The sequence below is a fragment of the Abrus precatorius genome, unplaced genomic scaffold (assembly GCF_003935025.1).
Source record: "Abrus precatorius isolate BTA unplaced genomic scaffold, Abrus_2018 Scaffold5, whole genome shotgun sequence".
Taxonomy (NCBI): Eukaryota; Viridiplantae; Streptophyta; class Magnoliopsida; order Fabales; family Fabaceae; genus Abrus; species Abrus precatorius.
In genome coordinates this window covers 10381187-10387186 of record NW_020874395.1, presented here as the reverse complement: position 1 = coordinate 10387186, position 6000 = coordinate 10381187, and the positions used below count along the sequence as shown (strand labels likewise).

The 6000-nt window shown below is 38.8% G+C and overlaps 1 pseudogene; it reads left to right on the top strand.

Annotated features, from left to right (window-relative positions):
* Positions 1–3281: 3281 nt before the first annotated feature.
* LOC113866645 lies at positions 3282–5593 on the top strand (annotated as a pseudogene).
* Positions 5594–6000: the final 407 nt, after the last annotated feature.

Here is a 6000-nt window from a genome sequence, read left to right as displayed (position 1 = left end):
ATATTTTGGGGACGACAAACTCTAACTGTTTTCTTTCTCCTTAATTAGTGTGAATGTGGTCATTGAAAAATGCTTTTTGTTTGTTATCAAGAAAACAATTAGGGATGGTAGGAAGTGGTTCCTGGTAGATAGTTGTAAGGATGCTACAGGGAGCAGAAAGAGAAATAACAAAAAAAAAAAAAGGGAATATTCAGAGAAGAAGAGTAGCTTTTCAGAGAAGGAAAATACTTTTTTATATATTCTGCGACCCTTCTACTACAATACTGTGCTATATATGCACTTGGCCGATTGCCTTGCAGTACTAATCATATGCAAATAACTATAAAGGAAAATACAATAATAATTCCAATCATTCCTTGCTAACAGAATTCCCCTTTTTACGAGGTGCTAGACAGGTGACCACATAATCTTTTAGGTAACGTGGTTGTTGTGTGATTCTTTTGGCTCTTTCCTCTAACGGTGCCTTAGCTGTAGGTGTTGGAGCAATTACTGTGTTTGGGCTTGTAGGAGGAGTGAGAGGGATGGGCCCATCAACCCTTACATCTCCCCCTAGTTCAATAAGCACCTTGTCCTCAAGGTGAAATTGTTGTTGAATCTGCTGCCAAGGTTTCCAGCTTGCTTCCTTAAGAGGTAAGCCCTGCCATTGAATCAGTACTTGAATTTCTGGAGGAGAAATTGAATTATCCCATTTTCAGTTGACAATGGCGGCCGGTTCTAATACAGGTTGATTATCCTCAATGTCAGGTGGGAGTGGCAAGGGGGAAGAGGGTAACGGTCCTTTGTGAGGACGGAGGAGGCTGACATGGAAGGTGTTGTGGATCTTGGTAGCAGGGGGAAGGTTAACTTCATAAGCAACATCTCCAATTCTCCTTGTGATTTTGAAAGGACCGAAGAACTGTTTCATAAGTTTCCCAGAGGTAGTGCCTGTTGCAGAAGATTGGCGACGAGGACAAAGACGAATGTAAACCCAATCATCAACATCAAACTATAAGTCTCTTCGATGCTGGTTAGCCCATACCATTTCTTCATTGCTGCTTGTGCTTTTTGCAAGTTAGAGGCAAGCTTTTGAAGAATCTCAACACATGTGGATAGTTCATGTTGCACTGCTGCATTAGAAGTTGCCTCTGGAAGCAAAGGGAGCATGAGTGGAGGTTTGCAGCCAAACATTACCTCAAAGGGTGTAAATCCAGTTGAAGCATTGACTGAAGTGTTGAAACTCCATTCTGCCCAAGAGAGAAACTTGCCCCAAAGTGATGGTTTGTGGTGTACAAAACAGCGGAGGTACTGCTGGAATACCTTGTTGGTAACCTCTGTTTGACCATCCGTTTGAGGATGGTAGGCAGTTGACATACGCAACTTAGTGCCATTAAGGCGAAAGAGTTCTTGCCAAAAAATGACTAATGAAGATGGGATCACGATCAGAAATGAGACTGTGAGGTAGGCCATGATGTTTGCAAACTATATCAACAAATAGGTGCGCCACATTGGAAGCGGTGAAGGATCTTGGAAGCATACCGAAATGAACGCCCTTAGAGAACCTGTCCACTACAACCAGTATTGTGGTAAATCCTTTGTAAGGAGGAAGGCCAATGATAAAGTCAAGTGAGAGATCCTTCCAATACTGAGATGGAGGGGAAATTGGTTGTAATAAACCAGGTTGGCGTTGAGTAGGTAGTTTAGTTTGCTGACATGTGTTGCATTGTTCCACAAATGCCTTGACATCTTTGCGGATGGTGTGCCAATATAAATTAATCATTAGTTTGCTCAATGTTCGTGTAATCCCAGTATGCCCCGCCATTGGAGTGGAATGAAACTCATGTAGCAGAAGTGGGATGAAAGAGCATGTATGAGGTAGCCATATTTTGTCTTTGAAGAGAATAAGATCCTCCTTTAAGGAAAAAAAAGGGAAATCCTGTGAGGCAACAGTTATTTTATCCCTTAGGGAGATAAACTCTTGATTACCTTGTAAGGATGATTTGAGGTCTGAGAAGAAATTTAAGTGTGGGATGGACAACACCATAAGAGAATTGGTGATTGTAGTAGGGGGATCGTCGAGTCGAGAGAGAGCATCAGCTGCTGCATTGCTCTTACCGGGACGATATTGAATTTCAAAGTCAAAGCCTAACAATTTGAAGAGGTACGTCTGCTGCTCCGATGTGAGAACTGTCTGAGATAGCAATTCCTTAATGGACCGCTGATTTGTTTGGATGACAAAATGACGGCCTAAGAAGTATTGGCGCCACTTCTAAACAGCAGTAGTTATGGCACACAGTTCACGTATATACGTGGAGGAATTGCGGAGTTTAGGACAAAATTGCTTACTAAAATAAGCAATTGGATGGTCCTGCTGTGAGAGAACTGCTCCCATGCCCGTTCCGGAAGCATCTGTTTTAATAGTGAACAGAGAGTCGAATTTGGAAATGGCCAAAACAGGTGTAGCTAGTAACGCATTTTTTAGCTGAACAAAGGCCTCATAAGCTGTATCATTCCATCGAAAATTATCTTTTTTGAGGAGATCAGTGAGAGGATGAGCAATTGAGGCATAACTCGAAACAAATCGACGGTAAAAACCTGTAAGACCAAGGAAACCACGTAAGGACTTGATAGTGGTAGGAATAGGCCAGTTCCTTACTGCAGCAAGCTTTTCAGGGTCTGGTTGAACACCTCATTAGAAACCATATGTCCAAGATACTGGATGGATTGGTGCCCAATAAAACATTTACTCCCCTTGAGTCTGAAGCAATTAGAAAGCAATAACTGGAAGGTGGTCTCCAAATGGCTGACATGCTCAGATAAAGTGGGGCTATATACAAGAATGTCATTGAAGAACACTATGATAAAACGGTGTAAATGAGGACGAAATAAATCATTCATAGTAGCTTGAAAAGTGGAGGGTGCATTACATAGACCAAACGGCATTACCCGAAACTCGAAGTGGCCATTGTGAGTTCGAAATGTGGTTTTCTCAGAATCAGTAGGCACCATGAGTATTTGATGAAAGTCCGAAAAGAGGTCCAACTTGGAGAACCAGGATGCATGCCCCAATTCATCCAGCAACTCATCCACGGTGGGTATCAAAAATTTGTCCTTAATGGTGGCAGCATTGAGAGCCCTGTAGTCAACGCAAAAATGCCACGTTCCATCCTTCTTTTTGACGAGAAGGACCGGAGAAGAGAAAGGACTATTGCTAGGTTTGATAAAACCCGAATCTAGCATTTTTTTGAACCTGGGTTTCAATTTCTTGCTTCTGAAAATAGGGGTAGCAGTATGGTCTCACTAATATGGGAGGTGTGTTTGGGTTTAAGGTAATTGAGTGGTCTGTAGGGCGTGGTGGGGGAAGGGTGTTAGAAAGGTTGGCGTGGGAGAGAAGAAGTTGTTCAAGTTTTTGGTTTACTTTTGGTGAGCTCATTAGGGGAAAAAGATGATTCTGCCATGGAATAAGGGTCAATGAAAGCGCCAATGTAAGGATGCTACAGGGAGCAGAAAGAGAAATAACAAAAAAAAAGGGAATATTCAGAGAAGAAGAGAAGCTTTTCAGAGAAGGAAAATACTTTTTATATATTCTGCGACCCTTCTACTACAATACTGTGCTATATATGCACTTGGCCGATTGCCTTGCAGTACTAATCATGTGCAAATAACTATAAAGAAAATTACAATAATAATTCCAATCATTCCTTGCTAACAGAATTCCCCTTTTTACGAGGTGCTAGACAGGTGACCACATAATCTTTTAGGTAACGTGGTTGCTGTGTGGTTCTTTTGGCTCTTTCCTCTAACGGTGTCTTAGCTGTAGGTGTTGGAGCAATTACTGTGTTTGGGCTTGTAGGAGGAGTGAGGGGGATGGGCCCATCAACCCTTACAGCAGTGGTCCCTTTATGTTTCTTACGACTTTTTGGTTTTTAAAATTAAAGAAGATAATGTTAATAAAAGTGGTCCCTTTCTGCATGGTTTAACCCATATTTCCATGTGCGTGTATGACTTTCATTGTTTATTCAGTAAATTAGTTTAAAATTGCAAAATATTGCTGAATTTTTTTATAATTATTTTTCTGTAAATGCAAACAATTAAGCTTTACATTCAATTTTAAGCTTTTCCTATGTCTTCCATTTTTAGATTGATGAGAATGTGGCTCGCGAGATTATCAACCATGGGTCTCTTCATCACCCCCAATATAATTTGTTTCAAGGAGGCAAGAACTTTATTTGCTTACCTATTGGATCACTTTGTATTGAATACTCTATATAACTAATTATTTGATCTCATTTCAATGGGGCTTTGATTTTGCAGGTAGTTTTGACCCCCACTCATTTAGCAATAGTAATGGAGTATGCAGTTAGAGGAGAGCTATTTGAGAGGATTGCAATCCTGGAAGGTTCAGTGAAAATGAGGTTGATCTTTGAATTTTCTAGTTTATCTCACTCTTTCAATTTTAGTGCCATTAATATTGTAGCCATATCTCACTTATTTTCCTCTTTGATTATTCAGGCTAGATATTTCTTTCAGGAGCTGATTTCTGGTGTCCATTACTGTTATGCCATGGTATAATCATGCTTAAGTTCTTGAAAAATTATTAGACTTCCTGTAGTCAGAACTGTAAGAAGTGAGAACCTATGCTTTTACTCTTCTTTTGCAACAAATATGCCACAGAGATTTGAAGCTAGAAAATACCCTCTTAGATGGAAGCCCTGCACCTCGCTTGAAAATTTGTGACTTTGACTATTCCAAGGTATTGGATTGAATAACATCTAGTTTCTATGTTCTAATAATATGTTCTTTAGCCTTTATATTTCTGAATGTTTTTTATTTGTGGTTTAGTCATCTTTGCTTCATTCACGACCCAAATCAACTGTTGGAACGCTAGCTTATATAGCACCAGAGGTTCTTTCTAGGAGGGTAAACATCTACGTAGGATGAAGTTACTTATTACTTAGAATTGGCAGGGACTTAATTGCATGAATAATAAATTAGTTAGGGACTAAATTGCATGATTTTTATTCTATTAAGGACTAAAATGAACTTTGTATTTTACTGCAGGGTTTGATTCTAGCTTTGCAAGAAGTGATGTCAAGTGCAAACCGTAGGTTTTGTGTGTGGCATCTATGGCAAATTTCTATAAGCAATGGAAGGATAAAGTCTTGAAGCACCTTGTATGGCAATGTGCAAGATCAACCACCATCTCACAATTCAATGCAAACATGTATACAATAAAGACAATGAATGAGAATGCATAGGCATACTTAGACATGTGGCCAAAGGAGGCATAAACTAAGGCATACTTTAGTGAATGGCCAAAGGTGGATAACATCTATAACAATAACTGCGAGGCTTTCACCTCAAAGATTGTAAATGCAAGGTATAAACTAATATTAATAATGCTGGAAGAAGTCCGATGCTACATCATGACAACAATTAGTACCAATGAGTTAAAGTTGACAGCTCAAGCATGTCAGTACCAACAAGGTCATCTGCTGCAAATGTTCCCACATCACCTCAGCAAAGTCCACCACCATCTTCACCAAATGAAAAGGGAGATGACTTTACAAAAGCTGCACAATTTATGCCAACACCTGGAATTAAGAATGCAGAATGAGTTGTTGTAATTATGTTACTTGTTTTCATCATTTTTTATGTAACAAGTTTGTATTATGTAAGACTTGTGTCATTTGGACATGTTTTATTTGGAATAGTTATTTTGATTGGACAAGTTGTCAGGTTTTAGGTTCCACCTTTAAGGCATTGAATGTTTTATTTCCATTCAGTTTTTTATGTTTTTAGTTATTATTTAGTATTTTTATAATTATTAAGCCAAAATTAGGTACTAAGTATTTTCAAATAAAGTATAAAGATAAAATCAGAGTTTAGAAAGAACACATGTTAAAATTATAAGAGATGAGGAGTTTTTATATTGAAAAGTACAATTCATTATTTCATATTAATAAGAAATTCAAAATCAGTACATATTTTGTAGATTCATTTTGGCTGGGTTTAGCTTGAAAT